The sequence below is a fragment of the Thamnophis elegans genome, chromosome 3, assembly GCF_009769535.1.
Source record: "Thamnophis elegans isolate rThaEle1 chromosome 3, rThaEle1.pri, whole genome shotgun sequence".
In the NCBI taxonomy this organism is placed as follows: Eukaryota; Metazoa; Chordata; class Lepidosauria; order Squamata; family Colubridae; genus Thamnophis; species Thamnophis elegans.
This window is the reverse complement of record NC_045543.1, coordinates 56,940,867-56,963,037: the sequence shown is the minus strand read 5'-3', so window position 1 is coordinate 56,963,037 and position 22,171 is coordinate 56,940,867. Positions and strand designations below refer to the sequence as shown.

At 42.4% G+C, this 22,171-nt stretch overlaps 1 protein-coding gene across 1 annotated transcript in view; it reads right to left on the bottom strand.

Moving 5' to 3' along the window:
* Positions 1–22,171, bottom strand: part of GRIN3A (glutamate ionotropic receptor NMDA type subunit 3A) — a 144,023-nt gene that overhangs the window by 31,597 nt on the left and 90,255 nt on the right. The window lies entirely within an intron of this gene.

Genomic DNA, 22,171 nt, shown 5'->3' with positions numbered 1-22,171 from the left:
ATAAAAATTTAAATAGAACAAATAATAACTTTCAGTCAAATAAGTTTCTATCACTTACTTGTTTCAGAAAGGAATTAATTAAATGCATTTACATAGTACAATATCTCAATGCAGATGTTTTGTGGTGATATCACACATTTAAATAAAACAATAACACAAACCAGCACTTGTCAGAGAATAAGCAGTCTTTTTAAATACATTTTCTTTAATTTCCTAATTCAGAAATTCAGGGCTTGGATCCCACTGTTTAATATCCTCCTCTCTAATACTGTAGAGCAATTAACTTGCCAACCTTATAAAATAATGCAATTAAAAATGGGCTTGAAGTAGGCCTAAGCCAAGTGTCTCTATAAAATAAATGGTGTAAATTTGAATGAGAAAAGGAAATGGGGGTGCTAATGAAAGGATGGATGGATCTAATTTCCCATCCATTTTCCAGGATAGAACCATATTCATAGGCTGAATATTAGGATGGGCATAATTTTAACATCAGCACTAAAATCATACTGCATATTGATAGAGCTTGTACAGTAGATGCCTCCTGAGGAGTAAAATAATAGCCAATATTTGTGGAGCTTCAAGGCTCCATCTGACCCATGCCTTTGTATACACCGCCAAAGGATGCTAACCAGGAGTGGCTTTCTGACGGCATTACTGCCGGTTCGGTTGCCTATAAATAGGTCTGTGCATGCGCAGAACATTTAAAAAGGTCAAAAAAAGATGTCGCGGCAACTGGGGATCCGGTTTGGGGGCATGCCAAGCATGCCGTCCCTACCGGTTTGGAGACCCAGGTGCTATTTCCACTACTGGTTCCATTGAACTGGTGCAAACTGGACAGGAACCCACCTCTGATGCTAACCTATAGCTTCTTAAAGTTAGCTACAATTAGTTGGGTCAACAGCACACTTGAAAGTTTCAACAGCACACTTGAAAGTTTCTTGTTGTAGTGCTTAAAGCACTAGGGTAGAAACCAGGGGACTCTAAGTTCCAGTTCTGCCTTAAGCACAATATCAATTGGATGATCTTGGGCCAGTCACTCTCTCTCAGCCCTAGGAAGCAGGCAATACACAAAACAATTTCTGAAAATTCTTGCCAAGAAAACTCCAGGCAGTCTCCCAGAATAGAACATAATTGAACAGAGGAAAAATGCAGCACATTAAACCAAAAGGAAATAATAATATTAAGGTTTATCATGCACGAGATAAATTATTCTGGCTCAGAATTCGGGAAGCTGCAGCCCCCCCCCAAATAGGAGAGGTGGATTCCAAGAATAGCTACAACATCTGTAGTGATTTCCTGCTTCTAAATCCGCAGCCATTCCCCTATTTTTAATATCCGCAGCTAAATCTATGGTAGAAAAGGCAAAGGGAGTGGGAATAACTTTGAGATTACATCAAGATTGTGAGTTATGGCATTTCACCTGAACAAGTGATTTCCACATGTGGAATCCATATTGCAGGTAATGGGTCTGCTTTGTAGGAATGTTGCTTGATTTCTCAGCTTTTGGCAACATATGTGAAATCTCTCCACAGAATGTATTTGCCCAATTATTGTGCTAGCATTTATGTGCTAATAGGTACATTTGAAATTTAGAGAGCATGATATGGGCACACTCACAAAATAGTTGCCATGGTGACCAGCAACACAAACACTCAATCATTAGATGATGGCAAACACAGGGTCAATCTGGCTAGCTTTTGAGGATATTGCCAACAACCTAGCCTTATTTCTGTGACCTTCTCCCATACAGCCATTCCCCTTATCAAGGTAAAGGTAAAAGTAAAGGTTCCCCTCGCACATATGTGCTAGTCGTTCCCGACTGTATGGTTGGTAACCCCTTACCAAACAGAGCACTAAAATGCAGCTCCCACCCCAATTTAATTGTATCAAGAGAACTTCTGATATATCTATATCTATATCTATATCTATATCTATATCTATATCTATATCTATATCTATATCTATATCTATATCTATATCTATATCTATATCTATATCTATATCTATATCTATATCTATATCTATATCTATATCTATATCTATATCTATATCATCTATATCTATATCTATCTACATCTACATCTACATCTACATCTACATCTACATCTACATCTACATCTATCCATATCCATATCCATATCCATATCCATATCCATATCCATATCCATATCCATATCCATATCTGTTGTGACTCAGCAGACGTTTGCTGTGAGTTGAGTCGGGGAGCAGGAATAACAATGCAGCTGGGGCTCGTTAGGGTGGTCTTCGGGAGATAAAAGGACTGAGGGTGCCACACCCTGGTTGCAGAAGTCAACGTTCGTCATTCGTTCATGGTTCATCGTTCATCGGTCGTGGTTTGTTTGTGAGAGGCATTTGGATAAGTGATTTGCTTTCTGTAACCCTGATTCAAAGAGACACTTGGAGAAGTGATTTGCTTTCTTTCTGTACACCTGGTTTTGCTGTAAGAGATCTTTGTTTTTGCATTCTGTTATCTTCTTGCCAGAGACTTTATGTTTATTTTGGGCTCGCAGCCAGCGGAAGCCAGGACTGATAAAGTTATTTCCTTTTAAGTCTGTCTGACTGTCGTCTTTGAACGAGCGAAGAAGGGGGGGTCAGAACAGTTTGACTTCTGCCAGACAAGCCTCCATTTGATTAATTATGGAGCAATTAATTGCTGAAAATAGGCAAATGGCTCAACGGTATTGGTGGACTAAATTACACAGCTGCAGAGAGCTGCAAAAAAAAAACCCAGCCAAGGAGGAAGTGCCCAGTAGCCATGCCAGATAAATATGATGGGAGTCTGGCCATGTTTGCGTTTCTGGGACAATGCCAGCTGTTCCTGAGTTTGAGAGTGGAGGACTTTACCACTGACCGGACGAAGGTGGGATTCATTATCAGTTTGCTCTCAGGCACAGCTGCCTGTTGGGCTACCCCCTTGTTAACTCAGCCGAGCCCTTTGTTGGATGACTTCCAGGGCTTTTGTCAGTACTTTAAACGGATGTTTGAAAATCCTATCAAGGGGGAAACATCAGCTAGAAGTCTGAAGTCACTGCAGCAGGGGAGTGGTTCATTGCAGGACTATGTTAGTGAATTCAAGCTGCGTAGCCAGGATTCCACGTGGAATGAACCAGCTCTAATGGACACATTCCAGGATGGATTGTCTGAGGCCTTGCAGGATGAACTGGCGAGGGTGGACAGGCCACCGACGTTCGACGCATTGGTCCACTTGTGCCTATGGATAGACGCCCGGCTGCAGAGGCGAAGGCCTCACCATGCATTCCAGGAGACCACCAGCATGCCGGTTCAGCAAGGGACTGCAGTGGACTGGGAGGAGCCCATGGAGTTGGGTGCTGTCAGACCTAGAGTGTCACGTACTGAGATGGACAGACAACATGCTGAGGGATTGTGCTTCTACTGTGGGGATCTTGGACACCTGGCAGGGAGTTGCCCCAAGAAAAACAGAAGGGTTGCGCGGAGTGCAGCCATCCCTCAGCAATGCACTATCATGTCGGACAACCAGCACGTTTGTGCGGCCGTGATACCCGTTTGCACAAGGTAGCGTGCATTCGGGGGGGCGTGGAATCCCAGGGCGGATGCCCTGCCTAGTAAAGTAGAGAACTCTGACCCTGCGAACTTGCTTCCACCTCGGACTGTTCTACCCATTGCATCCTGCCCTGCCGTTTGTCATCCCATGAGCATGCAGTCTCTGATATGGGATGCGCAGCGGGGTGATGACTGGGTGGAGTGACGAAAGGCAGAAGTAGGGCCGGCATCCCCATGGACTTTGGAAGGGGATCTTTTGAAGTATCGAGGCTAGCTCTATGTTCCCGCAGGGCACATCCGTCGATGGGTGCTCTCACAGGTTCATGGCGCTCCTGCATTGAGACATTGGGAGTTTTTCAGGACGTTGCACCTGGCGTCCCGTCAATTTTGGTGGCCCCATCTGAGAAATGATGTGCGGAGGTGCGTGGAGTCATGTGCCCAGTGTCAATGGGCCAGGTCTGCAAGGAGGGCTCCGCCAAAATTCCAGCCTTTGTCGACTCCGGTCCCCACAGCACTGGACTTTGTTTCTAGGTTCCCGGTGGGGTACCAGTGTCTTGGACTGTGTTCCATGGAGGCCGTCACCAACCCTTCTGGGCCGCACCCCAATCATTGGAACCGGGGGAAGGGCCCTGCGGGAGGGGATTGTGTGGTGGCTTGGCAGGAGTTGGTGGAGCTGCCGCTGGACTCTGACGGCGAGGGGTCATGTGGGTTGGCCTTGGAGGAGGTGGAGGACCCTGGACGGGGTGTTAGGGCTTGGCCAGAGCTGTTGGAGCGGCCGCCAGACTCCGACAGTACGGGGGCTGGTGAGTCGGCCATGGAGATGGTGGAGGACCCTGGACAGGGTGTTAGGGCTCGGGCGAAGCTGTTAGAGCTGGTGTCAACCTCCGACAGTACGGGAGCTGGTGAGTCAGCCTTGCAGAGGGTGAAGGACCCTGGACAGGGTGTTGATGCTGCGAAGGACGGAAGGATACGTGGTGGCCACCGGATACCTGGGGAGTCTTGGCTCAAGAGGATTGTTCCTGCAAGTATTGGGGAATCACGAAAGAGGCACCACAGGAAATGAGTGCGGGCCATATTATGGACAACCCATTCCAACTGCATCCAGACTGTCAGACCCGGGGAAAGGGCCCTGCGGTGGGGGATAGTGTTGTGACTCAGCAGAAGTTTGCTGTGAGTTGAGTCGGGATGCAGGAATAACAATGCAGCTGGGGCTCGTTAGTGTGGTCTTCAGGAGATAAAAGGACTGAGGGTGCCACGCCCTGGTTGCAGAAGTCAACATTCGGCGTTCGTTCATGGTTCATCGTTCATCGGTCGTGGTTTGTTTGTGAGAGGCACTTGGATAAGTGATTTGCTTTCTGTAACCCTGATTCAAAGAGACATTGGAGAAGTGATTTGCTTTCTTTCTGTACACCTGGTTTTGCCTTAAGAGATCTTTGTTTTTGCATTCTGTTATCTTCTTGCCAGAGACTTTATTTATGTTTATTTTGGGCTCGCAGCCAGGACTGATAAAGTTATTTCCTTTTAAGTCTGTCTGACTGTCGTCTTTGAACGAGCGAAGAAGGGGGGGGTCAGAACATATATCTATATCTATATCTATATCTACATTTATATCTACATCTCTGTCTCTGTCTCTGTCTCTCTCTCTCTTTCACACCCCCACCCCCACCCCCACACCCCCACACCTGTAAAGTATTTTTGGAAACAATTATATTTAGTATTGGTACTGGAAGCATCATGCCAACTTCCTAATTATTATTTTAATTATAGGATAAGTCGTTATCACCACCACCAGATGAGACATGCACGGGGTCTCAGGAAATGGTCTGCTTTAAGTGTGATCATTTCCACTGCCCCGCTATTCGTATAGATCCGTTTTTCTTTCGTTAAGACAGGGTTGATCCCCCCTTGACAAATGAGAGCAAAGGGAAGCTTTTCAGGTTTCTAATTTGCCAGTACAATCTTATCTAAATCAAGAAACTGCACCCAAGTAAACAAGCACTGCAATGGGTTCATCTCAAGACATTGCTGCAATTTTCGATAACCAAAAAGCATCTCCAGAATTAGCTTTAATTTAATCTAAAGTTGAGCCAAAGAGCAAAGTGGATGATTTCCCCACAACACCACAGTGGGGCTCTAGTGGCTACTCAGGTTTTCATTTTGTCTGTGGCAAAGAGAGTCAGCTTTCTTCCTGCAGCAATTTAAATATGGATTATTGAATAAATCAGCCCTGACCTCTCACTTAAGGCACAAATGGTAGGATCAAATTATCCTACTTTGGATATATTATCTGAAGACCTAGCTCATAGAATAGAATAGAATAGAATAGAATAGAATAGAATTCTTTATTGGCCAAGTGTGATTGGACACACAAAGAATTTGTCTTGCATACGCTCTCAGTGTACATAAAGAAAAATAAAATACATTCATCAAGAATCATAAGATACAACACTTAGTGACAGTCATAGGTTGCTAATAAGCAATTAAATCATACTAGGAAACTAATAAAACAATATAAATTATAAAGAAAGGTCTAATGCTGGAAATATTGTTCCTCTTTGACCTTGGGTACCTTGAAGTGTAAGTCTTCCTGACTTTGTGGATGCAACTTGGGGGAAGACAAGGACAACTTTTCTTTAGCTGATATAGCCCTTAACATGATAATATTTGTGGAAAATATTCCAGAGTATCTGTGGAAAATATTACAGCAAGCTATGAAGGTGCAGTTATAGAATTGGTAATTCTCCCAATTCTTCTATTTTTTTTTTTTTAAATGAGCTATTTTGGCACCAGCTACAAAGACTGTTTTGCCATTGAAATGGCTTATAATAGGTGAATTTGAGATTAAAGGTAAAGGTTCCTCTCCCATATATGTGCTAGTCGTTCCCGACTCTAGGGGGCGGTGCTCATCTCCGTTTCAAAGGCGAAGAGCCAGCGCTGTTCGAAGATGTCTCCATGGTCATGTGGCCGGCATGACTAAATGCCAAAGGTGCACGGAATGCTGTTACCTTCCCACCAAAGGTGGTCCCTATTTTTTCTACTTCCATTTTTACATGCTTTCAAACTGCTAGGTTGGCAGAAGCTGGGACAAATAACAGGAGCTCACTCCGTTACATGGTGCTAGGGATTAGAACTGCTGAACTGCTGACCTTTCTGATCAACAAGCTCAGGCACTGAGCCACCACGTAATTTGAGTTTAGATTAACAAATTCTACATCAGAGTCCTTTTCATGTGTAAGATTCCACAGTAATTTTCCAAATGTACTTAGTTTAACAAACCAGTAAAGTAAATAAATAAGTTTATTGCTGTAACCAGAGGCCATAATATAGGAGTACATTTTGAAAAACATCTGTCAGGGTGGAATATCACTATGAAGCACCCAGCCTGTGATCTCCAGGACCATAAGGAAGCATACATAAAACTTCCTCTTTCAGTCTTTCTGCAAAACAACCACTATATAAAGTAACTTTTAATAAGCAGCTAGTAAACAAGTAGTAGCCTTCCATAGATATGACCATGCATCACTTGGACCCTAAACATCTTAGTTGCTGCATGACTAATAAAATGGCAGCATGATCTCCCTCTGGTCCAAATTTGAAAAAATAACAGATATTTTGGCAAAGTGTTAATATTGCAAAAGTGAAAAATAGAATATTTTGGACATGTGATGAAACACCCAGAAAAATATGGCATCCTTCACTTAAACCTCCAGGGAAAGATTGAAGGCAAACAAGGTCAAGGCAGAAGAAGAACATAATGGCTTCAAAACCTAAGAGAATGGTTTGGACAAAACTCAGCAGCACTTTTTCATGTGTCTCTGGACAAAAATAGTATTGCCAAAATGATCATCAACGTTTGATGATGGATATGGCACAAGAAGAAGAAGTAGTTGTTAATATTACAGTTGTAGGCATAGCAATCTATGTATGGAGCAAAATCCCAGTGTTTTGTACTCTTTCAGAATATAGAGCAGGAGTAGCCTACTTTTGGATGGAATCTGAAAGTATAGTGCTTTGAATGAAAAAAAACCCCCACCATTCAAATATGCCATATATGCCATAAAATCTTGCTGTTTCGTATATTTGGAATGTCAAGATTCCCACTCTTCCCCCCAGATTCTGAAATGATGGGACTTGGGATGGACAGACAGCAGCAGATCTTACTCTGTCTGAAAACTGGCCAGACCAGAATGGAGTGGCTGGACTCACTGAGCACAATATGTTTGCTCCACATATGGAGCACAGCATGTCTTCCATTTCATGCACAGTCAAGAGTTGCTGCTCAGATCATTTATTAGTCCAATTTAAGCCACAATTTCTTAATTGCTGAATATTTTATGTAGATTTTAATTCTGGGGAAAAAAATAGAACCAACATTTTGCTCTCCTGTCCTGGAGGGAAGAGAGAAATCACTGGTACTTCCTGCCTTTCATTATCCCCTTGTCCTTGATCACTCCTAGCCCATTTAACAAACTGATGTAGCCAATTTCATAACCTTTGAAGGGATTTATAGCATTAATCTGTTTCACTTTTAAATATATTGTTTTGCAAGGGCTCAGGCTGTGGATTTTTAATTAAGGCACTTTACCCATCGTGTGAGGCAATTTGCATGCTAGCCAAAATACTTACGAAAAATCATATTTTTTATTGTCAAGACTGTGATCCAGACAGCCATGGACCTTTGATAATTATAAGAGAGAGGTTGAATGTTTCATTTTCCAAATGTGAACTACCCTATGTCATGTCATCTCTCTCTCTCTCTCTCTCTCTCTCTCTCTCTCTCTCTCTCTCTCTCTCTCTCTCTCACTCTGTGTGTGTGTGTGTGTGTGTGATATAATGGAGATTGAAAGCAGACACACACAAAAAATCCCTTTGTTTTTTGAATCCACTTTTACTGTACCCCTCTTCTTGTTTAATAAGATGATTTATCTTTTATTCCTCACTCAGTCCCAAAAGGGACTGCAAGTATTTCAAGATGATCCATTGGAATGCAAAAAGAAATATTATATCTGTTTATATCTTTCATCTTTGTAATTTATGTTTTTGAGGGTATGCTTTGTATGGGGGGGGGGAGTTGCTGCCGGTGTTACTGCTGGTTCACAACCCATGTATAATGTGTGCGCTTTGCGCATATGCATGTGTGCTGTTCAATGTAAATTGTTCTGCGCACATGTGCATAACAACTTACAGTGAACTACACACACGCAGTCACTAAAATTCAAAATGGTGGCACCCAAGCAGCAGTGTGGGAAGCGGTTCGGGGGCATGTCAGGCCTGGGTCTCTGCCAGTTCTATGACCCCGACCTGAATTCCACTACATGTATTTGGTATATCTGTGCAAATGGAAAAAAGTAGAAAAAAATCTTTAGATCAAGCTCAATTCCTGGAGATTTTAGAAAATATTTTCATGTAGTGTTCTTCAGTGATTGGTTATTATCAATGCCATAGCCCTAAGATTTTTGGGAGGTTCGCCTGCAGTGTGTAGCTTTAAGAGTCAGTGTGGAATTATCCATTTTTGAATTTTTATTGCAATCTAATGATCTGTAGAAATTATTATGCCTATTCTGCCTGCTAGAAAAAAAAGAGCACTGCTACTCATTTCTATACATCAGAGGTTATGTGGAGTTGCATACATTCTTAGAGAATAAATCCAGCCCTTCTTCTATAAATCAACTAAAAATGCCCGTAATAATCTCTGTTTCTTCGTGACACTGCTGAAATTTATTTTTCAGCCACTGTCAAGTCATACTTTTAAGTGGATATATTTGGGAGTATTATAAGTAGCTGGTTCAAGTCCCATCTAGTCTGTTATGCTGCTCCACAACAGTGAGCCAGATGTTCAGCTGCACTATTTATTTCACGGCTACGAATTTGAGGCCAAATTAAGTGGACTTCAAATGAATCTTTGCATTTAACATGCCAGTATTTCTAGCAAGTATTTTTAAGTGCACTGCTTGGAGCTGGTGAAGTTGATAAATATTAATATTGACATCCATAGAAGATATCTTTTCTTAGCAAATGCCAACTTGAAAGGCGAGCTATTTTGAGAAATACAGCAAGGGAAGAAAAATTTGCCACCATCACATTTTCAGTAATTATCATCAACCTCCCTCTAACCAATACTATTTTCACATTTGACGTAAAGATATATTCAACATGTACCTAATTTAGTCTGTAGAAAAAAAAACCCTACTTCTTAATTATATTCTATTCATGCAAGATCCAGTTAGGGTCGGTCAAAATGAGATGTTTACTCTTCTGAGCATTTGGTCTTGTCCTGGAGCCCATCCTCAGGGAATATCTCTCTACCAGAATGTGTTCTTTGGGCTATGGCTCAGTGGCTAAGACACTGAGCTTGTCAATCAGAAAGGTCGGCAGTTCGAATCCCTAGCGCCGCATAATGGAGTGAGTTCCCGTTACTTGTCCCAGCTTCTGTCAACCTAGCAGTTCGAAAATATGTAAAAAATGCAAGTAGAAAAATAGGGGCCACCTTTGGTGGAAGGCAACAGTGTTCTGTGCACCTTCTGCATTTAGTCATGCTGGCCACATGACGACGGAGGCATCTTCGGACAGCGCTGTCTCTTAGGCTTTGAAACGGAGATGAGCACTGACCCCTAGAGTTGGGAACGACTAGCCCATATGTGTGAGGGGAACCTTTATCTTTACATTTATACATCTTATTTATGGTGCCTTCCTATTGGTTGATTGGTGTATTGATGGCTGGTGATTGGCTGTTGTTTCCTTGTGGTGCCAAGTTCTAAGCTCCTAAGTATCTGATAAGCTGGTAGTAAATCAGCACTCCTGACTGATCAATACCATGTAGTATTTCTCTTAGATAATGCACCCACAATTTTCTGAATTGAAAATTAGTTTGTTTCTTGTACCATCAATAAATGTAAACTTTTCCTCTACTAATGCTTGATTTGCTAGTATCACTACTGTGGAATTTGCAAGTAGCTCTTCTGGTACAAAATGTTTCACCTGATTAACTTAAGAATGCTGCTACACATCCTAGTGATGTGCTCCTAATGAAATAAGTTTCTTGATTCTGGAAATTGAGCTACCAATCTTGTCTAAAATCACTTCCCAAACAACAGTGACAGATAATAGTCTTAATTGGTGTTTGTGTCCATTTTGATTCCCCAGAATGTTAATCTTGAACTCATTTACCATCCTTCATTGCTTTAGAGCCTTACCTGAATTTAGATTGCCTTTTTTTGTTACCGCTATAGTTTTTGTTCACTTACCATCTAATTGCCAAAATACACCCTTTTAAGAAGCCCAATAGAAAGTATTCGTTTCAAATCTTTTCCTAGCCTGATGTCTTCTTATTAGTCATACAGAGGAATACGGAAAATTATCATTTTACAACTGGAGGGGCATGACTTAATGAAAGCTATCTCACTTACATAGGATGCATGTATTTATTTGATTTATATGTCACTTTTTCTTCAGGAGCTCACAGAGGCACCAACTCCAGGCTGGTGAACTTGAAGGTAAATGACTGATCAAATCTCCAAGGCTCAAAGTAAACTTGGATCTTAGTCTCCGTAGCTGTGATCTAGGACTTCAACCATTAAATCGCATTGGCTCTCAAAGGCCGAATGAAGATTTGAAATGAGATCTAAGGCTAAAATGCCCATAAGATAGGGGCTACAGGTCCTACCTCCAAGGGAATGTTGACCCAAGGCAATCCAGAGATGAGCTTTCTTGGTCATGGCCTCTGTTCCGCTGGAACAATTTACCCTGGAAATAGGGATAGGCCTGTCCCTTTTTAAGGTTTGGAAAAGCAGTGAAGAATTGACTCTTTTGTAGGGTCTTTGAGAATAGAATGGAGGTGCAATTACATGCTGCCAATGTGATGGAGTCACATCAGGTGTAGCATAGAAGTTATCACATTTTTTTAAAATTTAAAAAGAATGAGTTTGCATTATGAAATTTTCAGTAAAATGCTGACATTTTTAGGACATCTTCATAAAAATCATAGATGCAAGAAATTAATTCTCTTTCCCAGAATTATGAGATATTGCAGGAGATTTCAATAATGTGACATTGCAGTACTGTTACCAGTCTTCCCTCTGTAGTAATTCCCTAAAATACTTAATAATTTGAAGTTTAATTTTTAGGGTTGATGGAAAAATTGCCCCAATAAAATGGTTTTCCTTGTAGACTCTTGATGTTGCAAAATTCTTCACCAAGAAATTTCTTGACTATACTGTAATTTTAAATTGAAAGTAAAAACTGTGAGCGGGCTCACATTTGCAAACTGGTAGGGAAGGTAAGTGAATCCCACCTCTGGAAGAAGGACCCATTACTTCTGAAAAACCTTGCCAAAAAACCTGCAGGGACTTCTCTATGTAATATGAATGCTATTTTGGAGCTTTGGATGTTAGTTCTCCAGGATTCCCGCTTTCCCTAAGCATAGCCAGCATGGCTAGGATTGAGACATGTTTTTGTTGAAGAGCTCTAATGAGTTCCTTAACTACTCAGCATCCTTTCTTCTTATGCACTTTGTCAAGAAGGGAAGGTTCCCTGTTACCATCTGTTTTTTTGCCTTTTAATTTTTTTAGGTACCAACATAGCCACAGCGACCTTGGACAAAGACAGGTTTTGTTTTTAAGCTTTCTAGGTCAGAAAGTCGCTTTTAATATCTCAGCACAGACTGCTCCTTCACTTGAAAGTTCATGGGGGACTTTATCATACCTGCCATCTGCCACCCACATATTATCCTTGTTGAGTATCATGAAAAGGTTAGCATTCATTAAAATGAACAGAACAGAAATGTAGGATATTTAAGGTGGGTTTTGCCTGGCAAGAGACAAGTCGAAAACACGAACGTAACGAATGCACCCTGTTTCCTCGAAAATAAGACCTCCCCGGATAATAAGCCCAATTGGGCTTTTGAGTGCATGCGCTAAAATAAGCCCACCCCCATAAATAAGCCCTCCCTGAAAATATTGCAACACAGCAGCACCCATGAGGTGACCACGCTCACCTCCTCCTGCACCTCAAAAATAATAAGACCTCCCCAAAAATAAGACCCTATCTTATTTTCGGGGAAACATGGTACTTTCAGTAAGTTTGGTGGCTACATTCTCTAGCCTGATTTCACATTAAAGATGCTGTTTCATAATATCTCCTCTTACTACTCTAGAATGCAAATTTGCCAAGATTTCTTTTCCTGTCCCATATCTACATATGATATAGACACTCATGTTTATTCACACCTGCATGTGCGCTTTCTCTCTCTCTAAATAAAACTGGGATAATAAAACTCTCTCTAAATAAAAAAAAAATGCATTTCACAAGGGGAACTAATTCAGTAAGCTGCCAGGTTTGGGAACTCTTCTCTCCTAACCCACATTTTAAAGCATGAATTTATCTTCTCTGCATTTATTATTGCATTTATACCATGATTTCTCTCTAGGTGCTCAAGGTGGCGCACAATCGTGTCTTCTCTTATTTATAGTCACACAGCAGTCCTGAAAGGAAGGTTGTATTGACCAATGGTGACAGTTCAAAGTCACTCCGGGGGTTTCACTGTCAAAAGGAACATTCACACTGTAATCATTATGTATTAGCATGCCATACTATAATTTTCACACTGTAAAAGATCCTGAACTGGAAGAAAAATGACAGGACAATCCAATTTGCACAACAGAGTTCTCATTAAAATGTATCACCTTATAGACCCTGGATGGCGAACTTATAGCACACGCGCCACAGGTGGCACGTGGAGCCATTTGTCAGGGCAGGGCAGCATACGCAAGTGGGCCAGCTGAGTTTACCCTTTTTAAAGCCATTTTTCGCCTTCCCCAGGCTCCAGAGGCTTTATAAGGAGCCTGGGGAGGGCAAAAAGAGCCCCCTGCCCCCCCCAGAGGGCCTCCGGAGGCTTCAAGAGCTTCCCTGAAGCCTCCTGAGCGCAAAAGACCGGCCCTATGGGCAAACTGGAAGTTCGGGAACGGACTTTCAGTTTGCTCGGAGTGTCGTTTTAAGTGCTACAGAGGCTTTATGGAAGCCTCCTGAAGGTCCCTGAAGCCTTTGGAGCACTCAAAGCGACATTCCAAGCAAACCGGAAGTGACTTCCAGTTTGCTCAGAGGGTCGTTTTGACTGCTCCGGAGGCTTCAGGGAAGCCTCCTAAAGGTCCCTGAAACCTCCGGAAGGCTTCCGGGGGGGTGGGGGAGGCTGTTTTCACCCTCCCCAGGCTCCTATAAAGCTTCTGGAGCCAGGGGAAGGTGAAAAAAGCGTGCAAAAATGGGGGGAAGCACCAGTAGTGCATGCATGCACACTGGGGGGGGGGTCACACATTGCATTATAGGTGTGGCACGCCCGCACATGACCCCCCCCTGCGCTCCCCCCACTTATGGCATGCAAGCCAAAAAAGGTTCACCATCGCTGTTATAGACGAATGGCGATAAAATAATCTATGTTTGTTTCCTAAACAACTTTGGATCAGCATTCAGCTCATTTACTCAATCCCTCCAAGACTGAGTGGCTGTGGTTTCCATCATCTCGATTTGTGCATCTTGTTCCATCTTTGATGACAGGGGGAGAAATTTTACCCCTCTCAAAGAGGGCCTGCAATATGGGAGTTCTCCTGGATACGCGGCTTAGTTTAGAAGAACACCTGACAGCCGTGACCAGGGGGGCTTTTTACCAGGTTCGCCTGGTACGTCAGTTGCGCCCCTTCTTGGATCGGAATGCTCTGTGCACAGTCACTCATGCTCTCGTCCTTTCTCGCCTGGACTACTCTCTACATGAGGCTACCCTTGAAGAGCACCCGGAGGCTTCAGCTGGTCCAGAATGCGGCCGCACAGGTTATCATGGGGGTACCTAGGTGCTCCCATGTTACACCCCTTTTAGGCAGCCTGCACTAGTTGCCGGTTGTTTTCCGGGTGCGATTCAAGGTACTAATTATGACCTTTAAAGTGCACCATGGCTTAGGGTACCTGCAAGACCATCTACTGCCACCAGTAGCCTCCCACCGTCCAGTGCAATCCCACAGAGTTGGCCTTCTCAGGATGCCGTCGGCCAGACAGTGTCGGCTAGCGACCCCCAGGGGGAGAGCCTTCTCTGTGGGAGCACCTTCCCTCTAGAATGAGCTGCCCCAGGAGCTTCGTATAATCCCTGACCTCCTTCTCACGTGCCCTAAAAAGTTGGCTTTTTCAGCAAGCCAGCCTGGCCTGAATGGAATAAAATAAATGATTAATTTAATTGCTAATTTTAATCTAATTTTTAAATTTTTATTGTTAATATTAATTGGGTTTGTTTTTGGATACTTTATTTAATTTCCTTTTTAACTTTTGTAATATGTTGTATGCCACCCTGAGTCCTTTGGGAGAAGGGTGGCATATAAATCCAACAAACAAACAAACAAACAAACAAACAAACAAACACACTTTTCATTGCTTCCTGTCAATCATAGAAGGCCAAGGAGTGATTTCACTGAAATGGGTAGGGAAACACTTCTTCTCCACCATTTTGTGATAATAAGCACAAGGAAGAAATGATTGCATTATATTATGACTATCTCCCCATTCTCCATCCTATCAACTGTCATTTGCAGGTGGAGAGAGGTCTCTGGTTTGCTTCCTGATTCTAAATTGTACCCCCAAATTGGCTCAATATTTGTGTTACCTCAATTATATAATAAAGTCAACAAACCAAAAATACAAATTGTAATTCTCTTCCCTGATGAAATGGATAGACATGTGAAAAAGCCTTCAGACAGGACCCCACTTTGAAGAAAAGTCGAATACATTCAACGTTGCAAGATCAAATAAAAAAGATACTGAAAAAACTATTGGCACCACAGATGATTGTCAGTAGTGCAGGCTGAATTCCTACAAGCTTTGGCATTCTTGCAGTGACAAATCCCTATATTTCATTGGCAATGTAGGAACCTTACATCTCATGAATAAGTGGAATGATATTGCTACTTTTTACCACCACTATTCTAGCAATAGCAATAGCAGTTAGACTTATATACCGCTTCAAAGGGCTTTCAGCCCTCTCTAAGCAGTTTACAGAGTCAGCATATTGCCCCCAACAACAATCCTCATTTTACCCACCTCGGAAGAATGGAAGGCTGAGTCAACCCTGAGCCAGTGAGATTTGAACAGCCGAACTGCAGAACTGCAGTCAGCTGAAGTAGCCTGCAGTGCTGCATTTAACCACTGTGCCACCTCGGCTCTATTCTCATACTTAAGGTGGCATAGGAAGCACTCATGTGATCTACAATACCTAAAAATTTCCCTCTAAGTATTATTGGGTCTTTTATTTACCTACAAAACATTTTTAGATAACCAGTGGAAATAAATCTGTACTGTACAACACTTCCTACCCTATGTATGTTCTCTGCCTCTATTCCAAATATATTCATGTTTGCATTCAGTTTTCCATAATATGCTAATAACTGTAATTGCCTTATCAAATGTAAGTAATCTCTTCTCAATGCACCACTCCCAGAGGTGTTACCTTTTCTCTTTGGTTTTTGAGATGGGAGATGCTTCCAGAATGAAAATCAGTGAGCAATTATGCCCCCTTGTATAATGAGAGATTCTGATTTGGTGGAATACATCAAGTTATTTCAAAGGAAATGCCCTGAGCACAGAAGAGGTGATGCCTTTTTTTATTCCTATATCAAACCGTGCATATTGCCAGGGGCAAAATAAAAGAGACCTAATGTTGGGAAAGCGATCAGATCACCAAGCTTACATGGTGTAAATATGAAAGTATCTGTGCACGCTCTCTCTCCTTCCCTGCCTCACCATCTGATTAACAATCGGGATTATTTCTGTTATGAACCAACATAATTTAGAAATGAGTCTGATGTGATGGAAAACACATACAGCAACAGCAGTGAAACAAGTTGGCGTGCAAAAGAAGATTGTGTTTTTATCTTTCTGGGAATCCCCAAAATATTGCTCGCTTTGGGCAAAACATTTTCTTTTTGCAGCTTGCACCTGTCTTTATCAATGCTTGGATGTTAATTCAACATGCAGAATAGCTACGAAATTGCCCCATCCTTTCTCTGCTTGGAGAAAGAGATAATAGACCACTAACTTTCATCAGCAGAACATTTCCAAAGATATTTGGAGAAGCTTTTTTTTTCTAATCCTACGACTACCTCTAACTATCTTGAATCCTTTCGTTTTGCTATATGCTGTCAGGTCCATATACAGCCAGTTTCCGGTAAGAAATGCAAAGCCTTTAAAGCCTACCACTTAAAACTTTGTGCATAGAAAACAGGAATTCTTGTTTTCAAAAGAGTCTGGAGCAACACAACTGAAATTCAGGAAAATCACAACTCACATTTCCAGCCCCCCAGTGCAGAGGTGAGATTCTACCGGTTCAGACTGGTTCGGGCGAACCGGTAGCTCCAACTATCAGCTGGGAGCAAACCAATTCGCTCCGATTTGAAGTGGGCCCGCCTGCCCACCCCTGCGCTATACTCCCTATATTTCCTTCTCCAAAGCCGAGCTGATCAGCAAACCAGAATGGATTGCTCTGCCTCAGCTGTTTCCCTTGCTAGGAATAATGCCTAAGGTGAGTTTTCTGTAAACTGCTCACATGCGTGCAGCGAACTGGTTGTTAAACTGGTAGGATGCAACCCCTGACCCAATGTCAAGGTAACCCAGCAGCAGCATATGAGGAGATTCCCAAACTCTTTCACCCAAAGATCCAGCCACAAAAGCAATTCCCCACCCATAGCCTTGAGTATCACCTTGACCACTTGATTAAGTCATGCTAAGCCTTTCTTTCAAATAGATACCTGCTGTTTGAGGAATTTTGAGGAGCTAAATTCCACACATCCTAAAGTTCCTGAGGTTGAGAAACATTGGTTTAGCTCAATCTATAGAACAGCTGATGAAACTTTCTTTCCGCATTGGCTTCTGCTAATTCCTATGATGCAGGCTGAAACTCAGCTTGGTCAAGCTATTCAGTTTCTGAATTTGAATTCAACTCCATATTCTGCCTCCTAATGTACTATTTGAACTGTCCCTTAAGATAAAATCAGCCCTAAAACATACAAGTAAAGCTAGAGAAGAGAAAGGAAATGAAACACTTGTAATTCTGGAATAGGAAATCCAGCATAGAAACTAATCTCTTACATACACTAAATGTTTGCTTGTTAAACCCTCTCTGTTCTGATGCTCTTCAGGTATGCTGCATTACAACCCCAATCCCTCTCAAGTAGTATGACTCCATACAAGCTTGGGGGAATCATGAGAGTTGACACCCAGTGTCTCAGGAGGTGAGATGCTAGTGAAGAATAGAGCTGCAAAACCTGGCTCTAAAAATCTGGACCACCATTAGATGATAGGGAGGAACTGGAGGGCCTTGTGTTTGTTTAATGCATCCATTAATTGCCTATGATTTCAGCCAGATATTTTAATCCTATATAAACATGCCCTAGACTCAGTGGTGGGATTCAACCAGTTCGCACCACTTCAGCTGAACCGGTTGTTAAATTGCTGACTGGCCCCACCCTGCCATCAAACCCACAAAGCGGTTGAATCTAACCCACAGGGATGTCCTGGAAAATGCAAGGGACTGTCCATACCAGTGGGCACACATGCACATGCTTCACTCTTCTAGCAACAGCTGAAGCTTGTCTGCTTCACCCTACCTGGCCAACCGGCCTGCGTGACTGCGCCTGGCCCCTTGCCTTTGTGCCTGGTCTTGCCATGCTTCTTCACCCAGCCTTCACTCTGCATTCTCTCCTTCGCTTCTGCTTCTCATTCCTATAGTTTCGCTTCCCCACTACCCTGTTTCTCTGAAAATGAGACCTCCCCAGAAAATCGGGCTTTTGAGTGCATGTGCTAAAATAAGCCCTCTCCCAAAAATATTGCAACATAGCAGGAGCCATGAGGTGACCATGCTTGCCGCCTCCTGCACCTCAAAAATAATACCCCCCCCCCAAAAAAATAAGGCCAAGCATTTATTTCGGAGGTCAAAAGAAAATAAGACCCTGGGAAACTTGGTAGAAGTGAGCTACTTTTCTCAGTGGCTAAGGGCAACAGACAATTTTCCTTGGAGATGGCTCTATAAAAGATGCAGCCAGGAGGGCCAGATTGTATTAGCAGGCAAGTTACCCTTTTCAGCATTTTTTAATGCCATGGATGAGAAATATTCAACAGATTATGTTAATGTTTGAATTATACGTTATCAATCTGAATTGGATTAACATTTATTAAAAAAATAGCAAAAGGCTACTCCACAGATGCTCCATAGTTTGCTGCCCAGTTGCAACTGAGAGATGGTGAGTGGCCTGCAAAGTTCATGGCTTCTATCCAGCTGCTGGTCATTCTTCTCCTAAAAGAGTAAAAAATCCATAGATGGCATTTTTCCCACTAGGAGAAAGTACATGCTGGAGGGTCTCTCCCGCCCCCCCCATCAATGTTGTTCCTTCACCTAAGTAATGTATCGTATTTAGCCAGCAAGCACTAATAGAGTTCAAAGAAGAAAGGGGGAATTTGTCATAGCCTATCAACAACAATCACCCGCCGGCCTTCCAGTTAATTAAATACATCAGGACAGGGAGGGAAGAAACCCATAATTTGAGAGGTCTGGATTTTCCTCCTGCTGTTTCATCACTATATTGGCCAAGAACAGGAACATTTCTAAGTATTGTAAGGAATTGCTCTTCTGCTGCCTTCAGCTGGAGTGGAAGAGACCAGTGGTGAAATTCATTTTTTTTACTACTGGTTCTGTGGGCGTGGCAGAGGAAGGATACTGCAAAATCTCCATTCCCATCCCACTCTGGGGGCCAGCCAGGTATTTGCCGGTTCTCCGAACTACTCAAAATATCTGCTACCGGTTCTCCAGAACCTGCTGAATTTCACCACAGGAAGAGACCCTTCTGGTCTAGAAACAGAGGAAGGTAAGAAACAGTTCACATTAGAATAAATCTGTAGAAGTCATTCCAAAAACAATTTTAAACATCTGACTTAAGAAATGAAAATGCTTTTTTTAAAAAAGGAGAAAGAAATATTGTCAGGCTACGTCATCAACAAAAGAATATGAAACTGCTGCAGAGGTAACTATATTTCAGACTGATCCAGCTCCTTAAAAATGATGCTATTTGCAATCCATTGCAAAATTAAGAGTTGGCAATGGATCTTGAACAAAGCAGGACACAGCCATTTTGTTTCATTAAATTTGCCCACCACCTGAAACCAACCAGGCTGTAGGCAGTTTACAGGACTTACACAATAAAAATGCAATACAAAATCAGAATGCTAATTAACTGGAAGGAAAAGAATGAGATCATGGAATTATGGAAAATGATGCCTCCGAGTGCATTAATCTCCAAATGCCCTCTGGAAGAACCTCATTTCCATCTGCTTCCAGGAGGTCATAAGGAGGAAGACATTTATGCTCCATGGGAAAGCCATTCTGGAAGAGAGACATTGCTACAGAGGACAATGTCTTCAGGGCACCTCATGATGGGCAGAAACTATTGGTGGAAGGTGTTCCTAATATATCCATGTCATACAGGGCTTCATAGGTAGCGACCAGCACTTTGAACTGCACTTAGAAACTTATTTGTAACTGCACAGCTCCATGGCAGTCCCAGTGACCACTGAGCATGCATGCCACTCCATTCTGAACCTTTGAAGTTTTTGATTAATCTTCCAGGACAGTGCATTACAGAGTGAGCTCATTGAGTGCATTACAGAGTGCATTACAGTGAGCTCATTGAGAGAGAACAAAGGTATGATCAACAATCTTCAGTGCATTGTGTTTCAAGTAAGGGTATAGTTGGTACACCAGCTGAAACTCTACAAAAGCTCTCCAGACCCATGAGTCTAAGAGGACCTCCAGATATAAGTATGCTTTTTCTGAGGAGTACAACTCTATCAAGATCCATAGATGGTTCACTGCTGAAATCAATTACCCCCTGCATTAACAAGCACTCTACCTTTTTTGGGTTGTGGCTGATCCTGTTTTCCCTTATTCAGACTCCATACACTGCATCTCCCAATTGTCCCAGAATAGAGATAGGTACCATCTTCATATTGAAGACACATCACCCCACACCAGCAGATGATCTTTTCCAGCAGTTTCATATAGATGTTGAAAAAAGGATTGAACTTTGAGGCACTCCATACCAAAGCGGTTTGGAACCTGATCTCTTCCTCCTTTCCCCTCATGTTCATCCAACCTACTCAGATAACAACCATTGTAACATCACACCTTCAACTCCCAACCTTTGCAAGTGGTTCAGAAAGATACTGTGGTCAACAATAATGAAAGCTGCTGAAAGAAATTGGAGCACAATAACATTCATACAACCTCCATCCAAGCATTTCCATAGGTCACCCATGACAGCAAACAATTGAGTTTCTTTTCCATGGCCAGATCTGAACCCATATTACCAAGGTTCAGTTAATCCATGTCTTCTACAGCTGAAGCCCTACCAGTTTCTCCATAACCTTCCACAAAGGGTGGGTTAGTTATATGATGACAATTGTCCAATTCTGTTCAATTCAGGTCCAGCCTGAAACCTTAACCTAAACCAACGCCCCTCTAAGACTTCTTGAATCTCTCTCTTTCTCTCAAAAAAGTACTGACTACATTCAAGATCCAATTCTCACTACCATCCCTGGCTATTCTATTTATTAGTTTCCATTTATTTTTTAAAACGTATATAGCCACTTATCTTGGGCAACATAATCTTGGGCAGCTAAGAAACAATAACAAAACAATAGAAAATATACAAGACTGTTCTGTCCCCCCTTCTCCGCTCGTTAACAGACGACAGGCAGACAAACGTAAAAGGAACTCACTTTATCAGTTCTCGGCTCAGACTGGCTGTGAGCCCAAAAATAAATATAAAGTCTCTGACAAGATAACAGAATACCAAACAAAAACTCTTACAAAGCAATGCACTTCTCCAAGTGTCTCCTTGAATCAGGGTTACAGAAAGCCAATCACTTCTCCAAGTGTCTTTCAAATAAACCACGACCGATGATCAATGAATGTTGAAACGAACAAATGAACATTGACTCCTGCAACCAGGGTGTGGCACCATCCGTCCTTTTATCCCCAGAAGATGCCCCTAACGAGCCCCAGCTGCATAGTCAATCTTGCATCCCGAAAAGACTCACAGAAGACTGCTGCTGAGTCACAACACAAGACCAACATAGAATATTCCCTCAATCACAAAACATTCCCACACATCCATAAGGAACTTTTCTGGGCCCCAGCCTCGTACTATCCCCTGTGTCAGACTCATGGCCAGAGACAAGACAGCAGGATCCAATCAAGTCCAATCTTTTACTTACAAACGAAGGACAGAAGCTTGCCCAATTAACTGAAACTTGCCAAACTAAAGCTATAACTTTTTTGCCTACTAGATATACGTATCCTGAGAAATTGTAGGGTGTGGTTCCCTAGAACCTCTTCCCCTCTCTCCCTTCCAGGCAGAACAGCATAATATCTTAATTTGGGCCTCTTTCTGGAAAGCTCTGTGTAGCCAAAAGTCTCTCTTACTCCCCCTACAAGTGCACATTTTATCACAACCTTGTTGGAAATAACAAGTCTTTAAGGCTTTTCTGAATGTTGGAGAGTAGCAGCCTCCTAGATTTCAGCCAGGGGAAGCATAGAACCAATTCAGACATG